The 21,297-nt window shown below is 30.7% G+C and overlaps 1 long non-coding RNA gene across 2 annotated transcripts; it reads right to left on the bottom strand.

The window, feature by feature from the left end:
• Window positions 1-3,179: 3,179 nt before the first annotated feature.
• LOC122607656 lies at window positions 3,180-5,951 on the bottom strand. Of its 2 annotated transcripts, XR_006325077.1 has the most exons (5): window positions 5,639-5,951; window positions 4,956-5,097; window positions 4,644-4,839; window positions 4,010-4,514; window positions 3,180-3,440 (listed from the first exon to the last, which is right to left on the bottom strand). It is a non-coding gene; the product is annotated as an uncharacterized LOC122607656 (long non-coding RNA). The 2 variants fall into 2 exon arrangements; XR_006325076.1 differs by lacking the exon at window positions 4,010-4,514.
• Window positions 5,952-21,297: the final 15,346 nt, after the last annotated feature.

The raw sequence follows: 21,297 nt of genomic DNA, 5'->3' as shown, positions 1-21,297 counted from the left end.
TGTATTAAACAATTTATTTAAAGTGTTTGGATTTATATTTATAATGTCTTAAAAAAACAGATTTATATGCTTAATTTAGATTTTTAGGAATACAAAATAGGTATAAACTTTTATTAATATGCACAACAAACATTGAAAAATAAATTATGTCGGCCGTGCATCGTGCACGGGTATTAAAACTAGTATCTAAATAAAACAAGATTGTTTTTAGAAGATTTTTACTTATATGACATGTCATTATTTTTTCAACTATTTTCAAAAAGATATGATGTCATAATAGATTTTTTTTTCTTTCAAAAACTATTTTGTATATTAGGTAATATGTCATTTATTTATTTATTTATTTTTCATATTATTTTTTTAACCTTAATTTTTTCAAATAATATGAAATTTTAATTGACTTTATACTAACTCTTTATTTTTAGTTTCATATCTACCATTGATTTATGATAGTTGCTTTTTAATTTTTCATCACCCTAATCGGTTTATATATTAATGTTCATCTTTACATGTATGTTGCTATCTCCGTATTAAATTATAATATATTAACAACAAATTACATACATATATATTTTGATATATTTTTTGGTTTTAAATTTTTAATTAACTGTCCCGGGTTGAACCCGGGTTGATTAGCTAGTAACTTATATATGGAAAATAATAATGATAGCCTTAAGGGTTGTCATTAATAGCTTATTACATGCATAAAAAGTAGTACTTTATATATCAATAATCGCCCCCTGGATTTTCACAAGAAAAAGTACAAATTTTAATGAATCAAATTAATTAATAATGGCAGCCCTAAGGGTTGCCATTAACAAACTCCTTATATATATATATAAGCATGGTACTCCACATTGCGACTGATACAATTGACATGACAAATTATCTGATGTACACCTATTTTTTCCCCGAATGAAACATGTTTAAATCGTAATGTTATACATATACTAAAAAAAGGTGGGTTGGGTGTGTTCAAGTGATAGAGTATAATGAAGGTATAAGTGTAATTTTGTTATATGTAACTTTTAACATTTAGGAGAGAAAGTGTTATTCTTTTTATAAAGGAATATAGATATAGATATATAAGGGTTGTTATTATAAAACAAATATTAACGTAAAATAAATAAGACAAGATTTTGACCCTTAGATCATGATAAATTTGATGGACGAAGATTTAAGAACTACATGTATATATATATTGATGCACAGTAATTTACAGTTAATAAAAACTTATTGTTTTATTTGTTATATTTTAATACTTGTTTATATATACATACATCTTTCGAAACCAAAAGATTTTGAAATAATGTATCTAGATAAACTATTATCTATCTTATAACAAAAAATCAAATTGGGGGTACACTTGACACCTTTTAAAGCTATTTTTAGGACTAAAAATCTCTCCTAATTACTTTAGAACTCTCTTTCTTCTTTTTTTTAAGAGTTTTTTTTTTTTTTGCTTATAGATAAATAATTATATTTAAAACTTTATCATAAATCTTCTTATATCATAACAATTTTTTTTTTTAAATTTAAAGATATATAATATCTTCAAAACTCTTCCAATAAATTATTATATATACAACCTACATTCTCATTCATATTATTACTCGCCTTCCTATCTTTAATAAACAAACCAAGTTCAATAAATTTTTAATAAAAAAAACATACGGTGTTTTTTATATCACTTTAATTTTATTTTTGATTTTGTTCGTGTTTGTTTATTATTTCATATTGAATTATTATGTTTTTTTTTTAATTTTTCATTTGTTTTATTTTAGTTTGTTGACAATTGTAGTTTGATCATGACTTCTTTTACTATAAAAGGGTTTATTCTTTTAAATTGTTTTGTTCATGTTTTGTTATTTTTCACCTGTTTTGTTTATTGTCATGCTTTGAGACTATCTGTAGACTCTTCTTTTAAAAACAAAAATTATTATCATCAATAATTTCTTAAAAAGATGGTTTATTTGTGTGTTTTACGATAATTTTACTAATAACTTCGTGGTTATCGAAGAAGCCGTTTAGATATCAAATTCAGATCGGCGAATGTTGAGAACTTCAAGTTCGTTAAGTTGCTATAAGCTTTTGATTTATTTTTATGCCCATTGTGTCTTTCGGAATCATAAAGTTTGCCTTTTATTTTCGCCCCTTAATAAGTATGTTCAAGTTTTGTCACTGTCACTCAAAATGAAGTTTTATTTGTAATGAAACTAACCATAACTTTAAAAGTTGTCATTGATTCAGGAATAAACTATAAACTGGTTTTAACCAATTGATATATTCTTTTTTATATGTGATAGTATTAAGTATTTGTCAAATGTTCAAAAAAAAAAAAAAGTATTTGTCAATATTAAAAACTCGAGTAATGGGAGATTAAAAATTAGGAATGCAAAATATATAAATATATAAAGTACAAAACAACAAATTCAGAGTTAAGTAATGAAAAGCTAATTATAAGTATAGAAAATTAACAAATTCATGAATATAATTACTTAATGATGTCCACACATCGTTACCACAATAAGAAGTCCATAACTAAGAATTAATTTGCTTCCATACCTGCAATTTTGATAAAATAACAAAATAGACTTTAATGATGGCAAGACAGTCTTTACAACCTATATCGGAATCATCCATCTTGAATAGGATGGAACATAGATAAATCATCCGAGTAGAATAGTCTTTCGGTGAGTTTTCCATAATATAGATAAAGCTTAAAAACACGGCCTGAGGACATAAGTTTGTATATCATTTGAATCAAACAAATCCAAGTCACCCATGCCCCATGTAATTAGAGTATTATAAATGAGTAAAAATGACCTTCAAATTATATAACTTACAGCCAACACAAATAAATACCCGTATTAACCTTGTTGTAAGAAGATCTTACCCATTTTGACCCGTTACTTAACTTCTAACTGCCCAAACCGCCTGAGCCACCGTTTTGAGACATATAACGAAACAAAAAGAATTATACAAAGCATGGGTTATGTTTGGGGTAGAATTTTTACTGTCAGGATCTTGAATACGTTTTACAGTTTAAGTCCTTTTATAATAACTTCGTAATACTATATGGAATTAGAAGATCCTTGATCCTGTATTGATAATTATGGCCGTTAAATTTATGTTATCCTGACATGTAAGGATCTTGATCTCTTCAAGATCTATGATTGAACTAACGAATATACGTCCAGTATATTAGATCTTATTTGCAGGAATTAGGTCAAAAACAAGTTTTATATTAAGAACGTGTTATAACGGCTAGTCTACCACTTCATCCGCAAGAATCGGGATTGACAACAGAATTACTTGAAGAATAGTTCTCAACGGTCATGTCAAGTCAAATCAGCAAGGAAGAGTTATTCAAGGAAGATCCCGGATATTTCGGAGATACGGTTCAACGTCTAGCTCTATAAATAGGAGGAAGGATTGATCTGCACGAGAGGACGAACAAGCACATTAACACTCTCACTACAACAACATCTACTCAGCAATCACCAACAACAAACAACTTAGTCGATTAGCAATTTGTATTTATTCAGTTCTTCATTTCATTGTAATCACTTATTCATAAACGAATATCATAATAAAAGAATAGCTGGAGGGTCGATTGCATCCTCCCGGGGTTTTTTACCTAAGATCACTTAACTGGATTAAGGGTTTTTCCTCGTCAACAAAATTCTGGTGTCTTTACTTTTATTTGCATTTCATTAAGATCTTTACTTTTATTCGTATTTCGTTAAGATTTATACTTTATTTGTCACTATTTTACATTATCTGCAACCGTTTTCTTATTTACTCAAAGTATTTCGATCTCAAAGATCATTTCGAACTCATTTCTAGAACAAACTCTTAGTTTAATTATTTTTTATAAGAAAACTTTCCTTTTTAGTTGAAGATCCTTGAACACCAAACCCCACTTACAAATCTTCGGTTCATTAGTTGTCTAAAATTCTTTCTAAAATTATCTTAGCTAATTGTTGACCGAAACAGGTTAACTTACCATTGGATCGAACGACATTCCAACTATTGGTACAAGACTCTCAATTACTATGGGGAGAAGACTCTCAATTACTCCCCACCGGTATTGCTACCAATGTTAAGCCTCTCCTTCTCTGACCTCCTTTGAAAATATCAAACATCGCATGCAATCGGATATACCATTTTTTCCATGAACTTGTATCGGCTAAAAAAGCAAGTAGTCAGAGAAAAAACATGACCCTTCTGATTTGGCTAACATCCTTCGATGACAAGCCGACCGAAGGAAGACGCACCGGGAGCCTACTTCTATCTCATCATAAGCAGGCGCATAGGCTATAGAATATAGAATCCCACCTTCTACTCTATCAGCTACTAGCCTGGTTCCTATAGGCCGTGGTCAACGAGAACTTATAATCGGGGACCGACAAACTGGAAAAACAGCTATTGCTATCGATACCATATTAAACCAAAAGCAAATGAACTCAAGGAGCACCTCTGAGAACCCATCTCCTTCTTCCCTTACTAGCCTGAAGGCCTTTCATAGTGTTATAAAAAAAGAACTACGGGTGAAGGAGTAAAGAGTTTATGCAATTCACAATGACATAAAAGCCTCAGTACACAAAAAATTTATATATTAAAATAAAAAGGCTCAGTACCCTTGTTTTTTTCTCTTCATCGCCTCATTGTATACCCTTGATAGTTCGCAATCCTCACCTTTCGTGAGGCCAGCTAACACTGCTACTGCTGCACTTATGGGGTGGTCAATTGTCTTTCTATGGGACTGTCACTATGTTGCCAGGCCTCATTCTGTTCCACTTATCATGCTTTCGCAAGCTAGCCAATAACATGAACCTGCAAATGGCAACGCCATATGCTAACTAAGATTATTACAAAAATCATCTTTATTTTCATTAATATGATGCATTGGGAAGTTTTGAGCATTGTAAATACACTTGATGAAATTTTACCTGTCGGCCCATTGGCAGGTTTCCATTTAATCGGTTCCTCTCTAAATTACCCGTTTGATCCTAAGTGATAGTACATTATCAAAATTGACTGCATTCATTCGTACATGGGTCAAAAATTTGATCTCTAATCCCATGTTTACACCTGCAAAACTCGAATATTAGAGTCAATCAAAAGACCAATTTACAACATGAACTGAAATAACAATACTCAACTACTTCTTAATCACCATAACATATGTGATAATTTAGTCAGACAAATTATTTCGAGACTTCTCACAAAGTTTTTGAAGGCACATTTTAATGATATTATTATGGAGATGATAATGATAAAAAAAATGCACACAGGTAACTATCAAAACAATTTTGATTTGTAACAACTTTAACTTGTAGGTAATGTGATCATATTTGAAACCTAATAATACACATACACACTATATATTAAAACGAAAATAAGAGATTTTAAATTCATATAAGAGACATAGAACTGATCATTTGCATATCTGTTTCATCATCCGAAAAACATAGAATTAAAGAAATGTGAGAGATCCTTGATTTCAATTCCATTTAATTGATCAAATTCAAAGATTAAAAACATTCACATAAAATAATCAACTCAACAATTTCTTAATAAATAAAATCACCAGAAATAATAATACATAATGATCAAAAGAAAATAAAAATACCTTGGGTCTGATTGTTCAGGCTACACATGTCTCTCCTTTTTTATTCTACAACTGAATTGGAGATAAATAGAGACTATGGCCTATGGGCGGTGATGGCGAATTGGCGACCTATATGGTGGTGGTGGCGCAAATAGAAACCAGGATAAATTGAGATAAACTTGTTTTGGGGAACGGCCGGAGAGCTTTAGATGTGTGCGTGAGAATACATGCCAGTTGTAAATTATAGAGAGACCTGTTAAAGAGTTTAAACGGCTAAGATTGATTCTGATTATTAATTTAAATGGTTAAGATTAAAAGCCTAATTTATTTTTTTCTCAATGACTTTCCTTTTAATTTCAAACTAACATATTTAAAATGGAAAGGAGGGATCAAGTAATATTCTTATCGCCGCGACACGATAACTTAGTGTAATCCACTTATTTTTCTCAATGACTTTCCTTTTAATTTTGTCCAAGTGTCGATTAAGAGTGGTTTTTTTATTTTTAAGAATTAATTTGGATCACTAACTAGTCACTGGAGTATTAATGTGGTACTAATTGTACCATCCGATCATATCACTAAAATACCAATTTAAGAGAAAACTCATTTTATAATATTTCAACCCATGACCTTATGTTCAGCAAGTTTTATCTCCCCATCAAGATTTCGTTGGGTTGTTATATCTTTGACAAGTAGATACGTTTAAAAGTTTACATCATCACCCAAAAGAAATTTTATTTGTCATGCAACCTTTAAAAGTTATCATTGTTATGATTCATGAATAAACTATGGGAAAATGATTTATAATGTTAACATCATCTTTGTTGGATGATGTTGCTCTCACAGACTCACTTAAATCATTTTTCTATACATGTCAAAAAGCTCTCCATGATTTTAATGGTTTGTGAGAGCAACATCATCCAACCAAAATAATGTTAACATCATCCAAGTTATCTCATAAACTATAAGGTCGTTTTAAACATTTGATATAGAATTCGTTATATTTAAAACATATGGTACATCCGATTGATACATTTTTTTATGTAATAGTGTTAAAATTTTTGTTTGTTATTAATCAGAGTATAAGAACTTGAGTGAATAGAGATTAAAGTAAGAAAGAGGCAGGGAAAGTGGGGAAAGGAAACTAGGAAAGGGGTGATGAATGCGACAATAGAAGATTAGTCCATGGACTCACTACCAAGTTTGACTTAGCGCGATGGCTTTAATCGATTATTTATAAACTAGATTAGTGTCCGTGCAATGCAGCTGACAGTGATGGTGTGGTTATTAACAAGTAATTTCATTTTGGTCGGAGATGTGATGAATTGTTGCGTGGGACATGAAAGGGGGAGGAGGGGGCGAATTTTGAGTTAGAGTTTTTGTTATGCTTTTCTGCTAGAATAGGAGATATATGTTGAATTTTTTTAAAGGACATTTTAGTAACAGTCTATAAAATAGAAATAAGAATTTATTAAGATAGAGGGTAAATGTGTCATTTCAAGTTCTTAAAATTAAAAAGGAGGAGAGGAAGTTTGTTTTATAAAGGAGTATAGATATAATATAATATAGTAATTCCTTATTTAAACATAATAACTTTTATTATACTAAAACACAGTTGATCTAATAACTAATTTAACCAATCACAATTCTTGATTTCTAATGCTGACTTTATAGTTTAATTTTGACTTTAATTTATTTTTATTTTTCATCACAAATTTACACTTTTAAACCAATAATAATTCTAATATAATAAATAAGGAATAATAGCTAATATAAATCTAATAAAATAGTTTACACTTTTTAGTTTTTCATCATAAATTTACACTATCTAATCAATAATAATTCTAATATAATAGAATAAAAATAATAGCTAATATTTATCCAATAAAATAATCAGATAATATATATTTAATAGAATATTAGTTAATACACACATCTCAATTTATGTTCTATTATATAAAAATAAAACTAATTATTTACAAATAAATAAATTTTAATGTAAATATATCAATATTTTTTATTTTTCAAATATTGTTTAGTATGTCATAATCTACAACTTTGATAGATATATTATGATTTTATAAAACTCAAATATCGCTAAACATGTCACAACAAACAACTTTGATGATCAAATTTTTAAAAATTATTTGAATATCAAAGATAAAGTTTTAATATAATAAAAATAGTAAACTAAATTTTGAACCACAATAAGTAACTTCTAATCATAAGCTCGTACACGAGCCTAAAATGTAGTAATATAGAAATCCTTAGAGAAAAGATTGATGAAAGTTCTTCCTTATAGATACAAAAATTACGGGTAAAGAATAGTAAGTAGAGGTAAATAATACAAACTACGAGCACGTTGGTTAGACGTTTCATGTTTGAATCTTACCACGTAAACATCCTGAGTTATTTCGCGTACATTAGAGTTAAAAAGTCGTCCAAGTGAACAGAAAAATCATATCCATATTTGTTTTTTCAATGGCTGAAAAATCAAATCTTTTTAATACCAATAAAGTATATATAATTACATAAACGTAAATACACTACCTTGATCGAATTCGGATCCTATTCAAGCATATAATTGTGTAAATATATTATGTAGTGTTTTAATAAATTTAACCACCCAAAAATGTACGTAAATGACTTTAAATTGGATTAAACCACTAATTACACACCTTTTTTTGTGTTCATTCGTTGAAAGGGTACCCAACAAACCAGCATACTACCATCAAAAAAGAACCTAAGTATGCCAAAACTAATAAAATGGGAAACTTAGACGAATTTGACCCAATCTTTAAACGAATATGCAAAACTGAAATATAAAAGGAGAAACATACATCAATGATGAAAATAATTAAAATCTTATATTAAAGTCACCAAAAAGTATGAATAAAGAATGGATGTTTCCTAAGTATAACAATATAACTCAATACAAGTTCCTCAAAAATTACATAGCCGAAGAAAAAACAATCTCTCTAGTATTAAAACTCATGGTCGCTTGAAAGCACTTGTTTTTGTTGGATTCTTCAAGTGTCGGGGTTACATGAGATGCACAACTACTTCTTGAATCGACCGCGTTAGATGGAGGATGATAATACATACGAGCAGTTTGAGGACAATGAGAATGAAATCTAGCCACCATTCTCACACCTAAATCCAATATTTCTACATACTTTCCCATGACATATATAGAAATATATATAACTAGTGTAATACTCTTGTAATTTTTTTTTGAATTTTAATGGGCACTCATAAACAAAAAATTGAGAGTGTTAGGAAGATGAACTTAGAGAGAACTCTTGATAGGAGAAAATGTTTTGATGTTGGTTGTAAGGGTTTTGAGGGTGTATATATATATGGGACATATATGAGTGTAGATGCATCCACTATTTGACTTTGGACCATTTCGGCTATCGTTCGTGATGCTTTTTGACTTGACCCACTCTTTGTCTTTTTACTTTCCCATTGAGATTTGCTTCTTTAACGTTTCTAGTATTATATTCCAAGTTCATTGCATTTTGAACCCTTTTATTTTATGTATTGTTCTTACAATCTTTACTTTTTAAGAAACATTTAGTTTATAGTTTATTCATGACCTATCATTATACTCGGCTATTGGCTGGAGATAATAAATTATGTTCTGAAGAAAATAGATTCAGTAACTATATATTTAACTGCTTTTAATTGTGTTAAAAATAACAATTTAATATTAACCTTGTTTGTCGTACCTCGCATGTTAAAAGAGGAAGGTGATTTGAATTTAAGCTATTTAAGTGTAACTCAGTATCAGAAAAAAAAAGAGGAGGGTACATAAATCTACTGCTTTCGTTTGATTAGAAAAAAAAAAAAAGAAAGAAAAGAAAATATAGCTCCATGAGTATTGTCAATGTCTAATGAGTCACGAAAGGAAATCGAAAGAAAGAAGATAAAAAGTATGGGGATTGAGTTGTACTAGAAGCATAAATAAAGGGCATAAATGAAATCAAGAATTTGTCAGTATCAGAAATGTTGCAAGTGGGAAAGTTCATAATTCCGCGGATTCCAATCTGGAGTCTGCCTGTTATCATATGGGAAATGACTTTTCTCCATTTTATTTAGTTTGGGGTTTCATTTCTCTTTTAATTTTTCATTTTATTTATAATTTATAAAAATTAAACAAATATATACTAATTACACATAAATTTATTTAAAAATTAAGTTCATTATTGCTGTTTATATTTAATTGATTAAATAATAAACAAAGTAAAAGATTACGGTTTAACCTTCTGTTTATATATTTACTAGTCTTGATACTCGTGTACAATGCACAAACTGTCTATAATTTTGTTATGTTTCTCTTTTAAATTATATTTAACTTTATATGTTTATCTGATGCGTAGGCAATAGAATACTATTTGGAACATTTGTAAAATAATAACAGTGCGATTAAGCAAATAGAATAATTTATAATGCTTAGTATATTTAAAAAGTCTACTTATCTACATACTCTATCTTTCTTAGTCATTGAATGAATGAAACAAACATAAAGGTAATCCCAATCTGTCAATAATAACAAAACACCTACAAGAAAAATTAATGTGTAAAATATATAATGGTTAAAACATTATAGGATAAAATAAAACAAATAAGACATAATATGGTGATGACAAGTATACCATGTATTATTAATAATAATTTTAATAAATAAGGGTATTTTTGAGATTTTGACACCTAAAAAACGGTTTCCATCTTTTAAGCAGATTAACATTAACATTATTAACATAATAAATTAATAGATGCTTAATTAATTGTTATCTTTAACATTAACATTATTAACATAATAAATTAATAGATGCTTAATTAATTGTTATCTTTTCAAAAGGAATTGGCTGTTCTTTCATTGTCATCTTTTCTTCTTCGTCATTTTCTTTTCAGCATTTGCTATAATTATGTGATAACTTTCTTATTAATTACTTTTTTTAAATATAAATTAAGACCTATTGCATGTATTACATCATTGATGAACATAGTTTTGTAAATGTAGGAACATTAATTTCAAAGGTGCACTAAAATGTACCAACGTGCATCAAAGTTTATCATCATGCATCATTTGAAATATAAACACAAATAACAGTGTGCATCAATACAAACTTAAATAACAGTTGTGCATCAATATAAACACAAAAAATTTGTTGTATCTAATATTTGTTAATCTGTAAAAGATTGTTTGTGCATCAAAAATATTTGTTAAATTGTAAAAGATTGTTTGTGCATCAATATTACATTATAGCAAATTAAAATAAAAAGAAATCAGCAAATTATGTTTTATGTGATTTATAAATTTAAATCTAATATACCGTACATTTTGAACAATCTTGTTCATCGGTAACTAAATTTTAAATTAATAAATTAAGAAAGCTACAAACATGGAATGCATGTTTTTATGAATGTTACATGTCATTGAACATCCAAAAATTTACAAAAATGCCATCATTAGATTTATTTTTTTATCTGATCATGATAGAGGATTTAAAGGCTAATATGTTATTTTTTTCTTTTAGGTTAATAGTTATTTTACAATAACTAACCTCTCTATATAATATTAAAATATATTTATATAGGCATTGATATTCATGTGATATAGTACTTAGATATGTAACTATTGGGGAAGAGATGAAATTGATAATAGTTCCACCTCCTTAAAGGGAAAAGTATACGGATATAAAATTGAATTGAATAAACGAAGGTATATGGATATATATTTTCTTAATATTAATTATTATTTAATAGTTGTTTTTCTTTTGTATAAGGAAACATGAAAACTTATAATATAACAATTAGATATATTGTCAAAGACTAACCGGTTTTTTAAATGTATAAGGAAACATGAAAACTCATAATATAACAATTAGATATAATGTCAAAGACTAACTGTCGGATTAATTAATTTTTTTTATTTATTTTATTAAAATGACACTTGTCGCTTCAAGAAAGTGTCATGTGCCATTAAATAGGAGCTACAATGTTGTTTTAGTTTTTGGTAGATGCATTTATTAAATTACTAGATGTAGTCCCGTGTTAACACACGGACTCCGTAAAGTAAAATTATTGTAAACTAACCATTAGACATGATCTAATTTTAAATATAAAATATATGTAAAAAATAAATATTAAATAAAATTTTGGGGCAAGTGTGTAAATAAAAGAAAATTGGAAAGCTAAAGATATGTTAATTAGGTGACACATAAGCAATTGGAAAAAGAACCCTCCTCCTTTAATAGGTAGAGAGATTTTGTCTTTGTAAGTAGGGTTAGTTCAAGAGTTAAAAAATGAAACTGTTAGCCAAAAAAATGAGTAAGTCATTATTTGAGAGGATTTTTTTTTTTACAAGCAGATTACATTTTATACAAATAAATCAAAATCATGTCAAAACTCAAGCATGTTAGAGCATTAACAAGTAAATTTCTAACTGATAACGCCTTATTTTAAAAATTCGCTTTAGGTCCTTGAGTCGCTAGCTTAAACGCTTCGGTCTTTTAACCGACGGGAAAACTTCATATAACGGGAGTTCTTGCATTAAGGCTTGCTTTGATAATGGGTATTGGGTAGGCTTCTTGTGCTTTGGCCCTTATGTGGGTTTTCACCAAGGTCTCAGCGAAATAATTAACGTTTTTCTTTTATCAACATATTATTCTAATCTACTTTTAAGTTATGTGAATGTTGGGATGAAACTCTAAAACTTTTGAAATAAATACCATTAATAATGATCCCTACAAATACGGAAAGTTGAATTCAAACCTAGGTTGATTCTCCCTTTCAAGACTTTTTTTTGTGTGTGTGTGTGTGATAATTCATGTAAATTTAACCACGACACCAAATTGATAAAATGTCCAATATAAAATTTCATTAAATAAGCCAGACTTTTTTTTTTTGTGTGTGTGATATCCCTACTACCGTCTCTTTCTAACAAAAGAATATAAATTGAACCTACATAGTAAGTAGAGATATGATTTACTCAACGTAACAATATTCAGTTCTAATAAATAATAAAGACTGTATAAATTATAAGTCTACGTACCGAGCGTGTACGTCCGTATATACAACCCCTCCAAGGTCCAGAAAACTGGTTCCAGTTAAGTTGGCTATACTGTATTCCTAAAAGTCAAAATAAAATAAAAATGTTTAATTAGACACACAAAAGGCAACTTTAAACAAGTCAATGGTGATGAGAAGTAGTATCACAATAAAACTGCAGAAACCAACAAATAGATTTATATATAGTTATATATACCATGTTGGAATTGAATAAAAATTGTACATGGCACACTGAAGGTAAATGTACATATACAAAGTAAGTAACCATCTAATATCTTTTAGAGATATTGGTTCTTAATATTTCAACGGTGTATTGGGATGTTAAAATGTAAACAGTTTTACCTCTATTAAGGTAAAAGATCCTTTCAGGTTCTAACTAAATGATAGAAAATGACTTTCAACTTTTGCATAATGTGTGAGGATCAAACCTTCAATATCTATCTCTAAAAATAAAAATATCAACCACTTGTACCAACCATGCTACTTTAATATACATATATTTTTTGAATGACAAAATAAATACTATTATCCATAGAACGGTGATCTAACTGGCAAAATATCTAGAGATCAAAGTACAAAATTTAGAAATACAAAAAATTACACAAACTATAGATTCTACTTGGAACTTTAATTAAGTGCAAAGGTTGATTGAAAAAAAAAACTTATGCCAATTACAAATAATCAAGACATAAAAAAAAACTATCATTAAAGGCCAAACCATTAGTTTCTACTTCGAGATGTTTTTGTTGCTAACCCCATATAGTGTATCAACTTCAAATATATTGCCATTTGCCAAGTTGGCATCAAAGTAAAACGAAGACCTCCATTAAATAAAAAAATTTTCGGCTAAAACATTAATGTACATATACACATTCAACACCTCCATATAGGGTATATATATAAAACACGTATTTATTAAGTTAATGGTATAATTTTTTTAAGTTACGTGCAAGCTTCATTCAACTCGAATACTCAATCATAGGTAAGCGACCTAGTCCTCACATTACTTCCCACATTTATTCTTATATAAACAACCAAAGTTAATTTGACAACTCCATTATCTCAAGATCGATACAACATCACCCAAAGATGATGAACACCACGATGGACGCCAGAAAACCATTCTATAGCCAAGGAGCCATGCCATACGTCCTTGCATTCTTCTTATTCTTTCTAGGCCTACTAATCATCCTTTGGCTTGGTTACATTATCTATGAACGCCGTATAGCACCCTACATTCCTCCTTTTACCACTATCAGAAACTAACTACCATGCGGACACACGACAACCACCACTCTATACGAATATATTCTATAACATTTGTGACTTTTAACATTAGTGATATTTGACCCGTAGACTAATGAAATCATTATTTGTTAAACTTGTATGAAATTATGTTTCAGAAATAAATGTTTGAGAACGTTAGTAAATTTTATGCTTTTAGGTATTTACATTATATCCATTTCGAGGTAACTAGCTATTTGTGTGACATTAGTTGTATAACAACCCACCAAACTTTCTAGTCCCCAACCGGCCCCACACCCTCCCTCTTTTGTGGATCTTCTCTCTCTCTCTCTCTTTCCACTCATTTCTTATCTCCACCTTCTCTCTTATATATAAATTCCCTTATCTCTTTCTTTTTCACTATAGTTTTTGCAAGAACATCACCATCAACATCATCTTCGTCATAATATCTTCATTTTCGGATTAATTATCAAAGTAGTCAAGAAATCAGTAGTATCTTGTATAATAGTAATAATAATCATAAAAAGTTCAAGGTTTTCTTCCATTTTAAATGTTCATCTCTTCTTTTTTCTTCAATGTCGGGTTTTTTGCTTCAAGGAACTTTTGGTAAGTGTTTTTACTCTTAAAATACTTGATTTATGTTAGTGTATGTCTTACTTACTAGATCTTTGATGTATTGGTTAAAATCCCTAAAATCTCAGGTTAGGGTTAAAAGTTTCAAATCAAAAGAAGGGTTTCTCTTTGGCAAGTATATGATTATAAAATGGGCATGATTTTACTTGTTTTATGTTGTCGAATCAAAAATGATGTTTAATTGGTGTCTAGCTTGGGTAAATCCTTGAGTTTTTGTTGGAGTTAATTGGAAATTAGGGTTTGAGAAAGGGGTTTTGCGATTTTGAAAGTAGGTTTGTGAAACGAGGTTATATTTTGCTTAATTATACTCGTAACAAGTTGTGTAAATGAATCGGGTTTTGAATTGGTGTCTAAATGAAAGGACCCGACTCGATAAACTGAAAATGTAAGTTTTTTTTTTATATATAACCCACTGCGCCGCAGTAGGTCGAGAACTCCCCACTGCGCCGCAGTGGAAATCCTCGGAACAAAAAGAGAAGAAGTCCCACTGCCCCGCAGTGGGTTTGACACTCTCCCACTGCGCCGCAGTGGGAGGAACTGAAAATAAGGACGAGGAATCCCGCTGCGCCGCAGTGGGCTGATCAGCAACCCTAATTCATTTTTGACACTTGAACCATCTTGCAATCGTTACCATGACTCAATGAACTTCAAAGCTACATTCTGAAAGTTTCTAACAACATTATAAACACATTTTGACTATCACACAACAATAGTTAGTTTCAAAACCCATGAAGACCACCAAACGGGTCATTTACCCAAATTGACACAATTTTCGTCCAAATTTCAACTTCACAACTTTATAACAGTTTTGTACCTGCTCATTTATATAATTCAACAAGAAATAGGACCATTACACCAAAATGTACCAAGAGCCAATGGAGAGGGACAACTAGGTAACTACACCAAAAGATCGTCATCCATCCAAGGATGACCTAAATACCTTCACGAACTTCCAAAATTTACTTCAAGCTCTAATTCAATTTTCTTCAATTCAACAACACTAGTTCCTTCTTCCGGAACTACCTATAAAAGTGTAAACAACTAAAATATAAGCAAAGACTTAGTGAATATGCTTGCATACATTTACGAATAAGAAAGAAGGCAAGTGCAAAGACTTCCACATGTAACCTGTGACACCGTCGTGTCACATTTACATGCTCACTTTGCACACTATCAAATACATATATGGATCCATATAAGCTAAACAACATAATCATGATCATCTATCGGGGTTCTTAGGCCACCGGAGGTTCTTAGGCCTCATTCGATAACTAGAAAAAATCATCTTTTCTCATAAACCCAAATTATCACAAGAACTTATCAATTTCATAATCAAACACATTATATAACTCAATGACAACTAGGTTAACTAAGGAATTGGGGAAAAATTAACCACAATCCAATTTCTAGCAAACCCCCAAATTTGGGTTCCTTTATGAACCCTAATTTCAAAAGAAAAGATAAAGCTAAACAGGGGAAATTCCTTACCTCAACAAAGAAGACAATTACTTAGGGTTTTCAATACACAATTTCTTCCCCTTTTTCCTATTAAATTTTCGGCCCCCTCCACCACAAATCCACAAACCCTAACTTTTAATCTTGGTTGATAAGAGTTGTTAATGATGATTATTATTTTGATTTCTACCTTGGGCTTGGAAGATTAAACTTTGATTTAGTGAAAACAAGAAGAATGCATGAAGTGAAGAAGAAGAAGAAGAAGAAGAAGAAGAAGAAGAAGAAGAAGAAGAAGAAGAATGAGTGAAGTGGAAGGTGACTCAAAAGAAAAAAAGAGGGCTGACACTCTTTGGAGATGCCATGTCCCATATGATTTTCTTTGTATTAAAATACCCGCTATCTGCTAAAGTTCCAACTAAATTAACCCGATATCCAAAAATAAAATACTAGGAAATTAATTTAATGTTAAAACTATAAAAAAGGGTTAATTTCTTTTACCTTAAAATCTTGGGATGTTACACTAAAGTGGCCAATTTCGTGTCAAGGAGCCCTATATGTATTTTTTCAGCTAAATATGCACATTTTCAATTATATATGTATATTTTCAGCTTCATATACTTATTTGCATACTCATATGCATATCCTCATATGCATATCCTCATATGCATATTTTAGTTCCATATGCAAATCTCAGAAAAATCCATATGCAAATCTCAGAAAAATCCATATGCAAAATTCAGTGTCATATGCAAAATATGTTGGGATTTTATTAACCAAATAACATAAAATGGGTCGAATGACCGACCCGTTTCCAGTGATAAATTTAATTTTTCAAAAGTTCAATTCAAAGTATGCAGCGGAAGCGTGTTAATAAACTATTAAACCATTTTAATATCTTTTTTCCAAAATCCACATGCATTGCAATATAAGTAACTTAAATAAACACAAACTTACCTCGTTGCGGTAGAGAATATTCCTCACTAAAGATGGAAGATTCCGGAAACAAGATTCCAAGTGTACAAACCATCCATAAGTGTGTAGACGAACAACGTCTCAACCAAGGATCTGCTAGGCACCTTTAAGCTTACGACCACAACCAACCGAAACCCTTGTAAGCTCCTCAAAGTCAAATAATTATAGGCTAGGTGGGTCGGACTTGGCTTTTCTTATTTGATTTATTAACTATAAAATAATTATGGACTTTTATCTAAATAAAAGTCCAACCCATTAATTCATTTATTAGTTATTTATCATTTAATTAAAACTAACTTTAATCGACGTCTATAAATAACGTTTGTCAGTTTATTCATTTATCCTCAATTAACTCGCGTTAATGTATAAACGAATAATTTAATTAAAACTATTAAATTAAATGCGTAAATGATCAAATATCATTCTGTAACTTTAAGGTTAAACATTATAGATGTTCTATTGTGTATGACCCTATGGTCTCAAAGATCCGAAGACATACGGTTAGTCGGGTTTATGGAAGATTACACAATTTCAACGCTCCTACTTATGGACTCTTCGTAAATCATAATAACCATAATGACATACCTTGTATGCTAGCAACCCAAGATATACCCTCAAGAAATCTCTGAGGTTTGTTTTTCCGAAAAACTTCCATCATCAACTATATGATGGTTTCTTTAACCACTTTAAAGAACTTGATTCCTTTATGCGTTCACATTTGCAAGTACATCCGTGTCCCATTTACTTTTAATGATGCATTCTATTCTTGCACGAGGATTAAGTCAATTGTGAAATAAAATTTAAACCATTTTATGACTTCCTTGATCATATATAGTATTCTGAACTATTCATAGTTTGGCCATACATTTCATTACTATATCAAGCTGTCATTGGCTGACTTTACTATCAAACCAACGATTGGGATATGCCCTTTTTCATATCTCACATTCACCCAAAGTAGCCCATACTATGGTCGGTTAAGTGTCCCAGTTCGTGACTAAATCAAAGCAAATGACCGATATGGTCCAGGCCTACGCCTATGCATTTAACCAGTCGAAGGATACTCACGTATGGAATCACTTCGAGATTCACTTAATTGACATATAATCCACGAAGTGATCTCAAAGACGGGTTAGCCAATATTCGACTCATCGAATACATGTGAGTAAGGGTCGTATCTCTCTTACGATTACACCTCTATATCACCCAAAAGAGAGCAGTCTTGGCTCTCAAGCCAATATCAACCTTTCTCTCGCAATTACCTTTCTTTTGCACTATCATTCCCATGTGTGCAACCGGTAATGGCATATTTAGAATGATCACAGAAACCATTCATGGATAAAATATATTAAATTGGAACGTGGTATGATTGGACAATTTTACTCATCGAATACTTCCATAATAACTGTTCCGAATGTCTAGATGTTAAGTTGACATTTCTAAACTTCTTTCATATTTAGAGATCTAACGTTTTCACTTAATCACAAACCAATTTGTTTCCGTTTATAGAACTATGATCTAGATACCACAGTGTGGGAACTCTTCGTCCTAATACAAAAAAGAATCTTTTATCATAATAGGATTGTAGTAATAATGATATTTCAAGAAACTGTCCTTTCTTAACTTATAAGCATATTAATTCTTAAATCTATTTAAAAATCTCTGTTAGTCACATGATCGCGCAATTACAATCAAAAGTACATCTTGCAAGATTTCAACATATCCTAGATTCGATTTTAGTGACTAAGTTTGATGATATTGGAACAACGGAAAAAGAATAGTATATTAACTTTTGATGATGGTTCCATTTATGTCGGTGCTTCAATGTTTTGTTACGAATAAATTATTGTTCACAATGTTATAAAATATGTATCAAATTTTTTGATAACATAATATAGTTTTATTTTGTAGATATGAAACTCTAATGAAACAAAATTTGGTAATCTAATTGTTATTTCGAAAAGGATGATTATATTAATTAAAGGAGATTATAAAGGAAAGGGTAAAATTGACATTGAAAAAATCATTGCTAATTAATAAGCCAAATTAATGACATTGAGTGTTTTTTTGACAAATGCCTAGTGGGCACTTGTTAGAAAACCCCGCAAGCAACAACTAAAAGAGGAGCTAATTTACCAAAAAAAATAATAATAATAAAAAATCTGGAGCTGTAAGGTTTTTAGGGTCGCAATAATTTCAATCCTCATTCTCACTTCCCAACAACAATTAACACAGGCAAATCCACGTGCGCTTATACCACCTTCGGGCGGCGGCTCTACCTCCGGTATGTACTCCCGATTTTAGTAATTATTAATTAAATTTCTTATATTCCTGATTTCGTTAATTGATAAAGGATATATTTTTAAAAAGATTTATATTAATAATATATGTAGAAAGTATACATTTTACGTATGTATAAACAATATATATTCTGGTTTTATAAACAATATATTCTAGTTTTATAGGGGATGATATACCCCTCCGGAGCTCTACCTCAGTATGTAAATCTAATATTACGAAGGCTGCTTAAGGATGTTTTCTGCCAGAATTACAGAGCTCACCTCCGTCAGGATTACAGTGCTCACCGGAGCTCACTCCGTTAGAAAGGAGCTCCGCCAAATATGGAGGAAATCTCTTATTTTCTTCCTCCTAAAGAAAAGGTACGTTTCCTTATCTTTTACTATTATAATATATTTATAATATGGCATGTAAATCCCATAAACATGTCTATCATATCTTGTACCCAAAACGATAGGGTATCCCCCTAAAACCCTAACTTATTCCTAAAGATAAGTTAGTCCTATATAAGAGGTCATCCCCTCACGAATAAAGGCATCAAGTTCTCTCTACGAGATACTAAGCCTCATTCACCCAAACACCTAAGGTGACCGTCTCCTCTACGGAGTCGTCTCCACCGCCAACACAAATACACCCGATCTTGTGGCATTAAGCTTCTCAAAGCTTTACACCGATAGGGAATCGCCAATGAATCGGTCAAAACCCCCTCCTAGTTTCGATCAAAGGACCATGCGGTTCTTTGATCAAACAATAGGAAATAAAGATTTTATTTAGTGATATTTTTAAATAAAAATTGTGGAAAGAAAAGGAAAATTTAAAATAAATTGTATAATGTCTATGAAACGACCATATTTCGGGAATACAATTTATTTTCTCATTTAATAGAATTAAACTCTTTGAATTTTAAAATTGAAAAAGCCATCACGTGACATAGCCCCTGTCCCCTGACATATACTTTTGACTTTTATAATACACAATATGACTTTTCTTTAAAGTTTCTCAGATCTCATCTTTCTCTGTCTTTTATCTTTATCCCCTTCAACAAAACCCCTTTTGGCCGCAAGTTCCTCTCTTTCTTCTTTTTAGTTAGAAACCAAAATTGATTGTTGTTTTACAGCTTTGCTCCCATCTAAAAAACGATTGGAAGTTGGTGATTGATGTGGGAAGGTGAAAATGCGTGATGGTCTCCCTCCCCTCTCTCTCTCTCCTCGCTCTTTTCCTCTTCTCTTTTATCATCTCCGCCGAAGATGGAGTCATCGGAAGAAAAAAAAGATTAAAGTTTTTTAACTGGGTCAAACTTTTTTGTTGACCGAGTTTAACCGAAAAGAGCCGATATTGCCCGATAACCGCCAATACTGACCGAGATTTAACCAAGCCGAGATATTGCCCCGATAATAAGCTTTTCATATCGGCATACTCCCGATATCTGATATATCAGCGATATATCGGCCGAGATAGCTGATATTTATAACCATGGTTACCGAAACAAAGTTTCTTTCGAATAAGGAATGGCAGAGATTGGTGTTGCAGCAGCTCAGAAACTAGGGGACCTATTGTTTGGCGCGATTGTAAAACACATCGCCTACATGTGGAATTGCACAGATAATGTAACTACTTTGAAACAGACATTGGTGGAACTCCAAGATCAGAGGTTGAGGGTTTAACTCATGATAGATAGGGCTATGAGTAAAGGTGATGATCTCTTCACGGCCGTGGAAAAGTGGATGAAGGACACGGAAGAAGATATATCCAAGGCTCAAGCATTTATGGAAGAAGAAGCAAATGCAAAGAAGATGTGCTTTAATATAGCAATGTGTGGTAATTAGCATACCCTTCCTCATTACTGAATAAGGGAAACAAAGATGAATGTTTATCTACGCGAGCAAGTAAAAACTGGCAGGAGTTTTGAATATTATCATGATGTTTCTATTAACACTTCTGCACCTGGACCACTAGATGTTTGTGAAAAGAGAGATTATCATGATATTTGTAGCCACAAG

Source organism: Erigeron canadensis, chromosome 7, assembly GCF_010389155.1.
Source record: "Erigeron canadensis isolate Cc75 chromosome 7, C_canadensis_v1, whole genome shotgun sequence".
Lineage (NCBI taxonomy): Eukaryota > Viridiplantae > Streptophyta > Magnoliopsida > Asterales > Asteraceae > Erigeron > Erigeron canadensis.
Note: the sequence above shows the minus strand (reverse complement) of the source record. Positions and strands in the feature narration are given on the sequence as shown.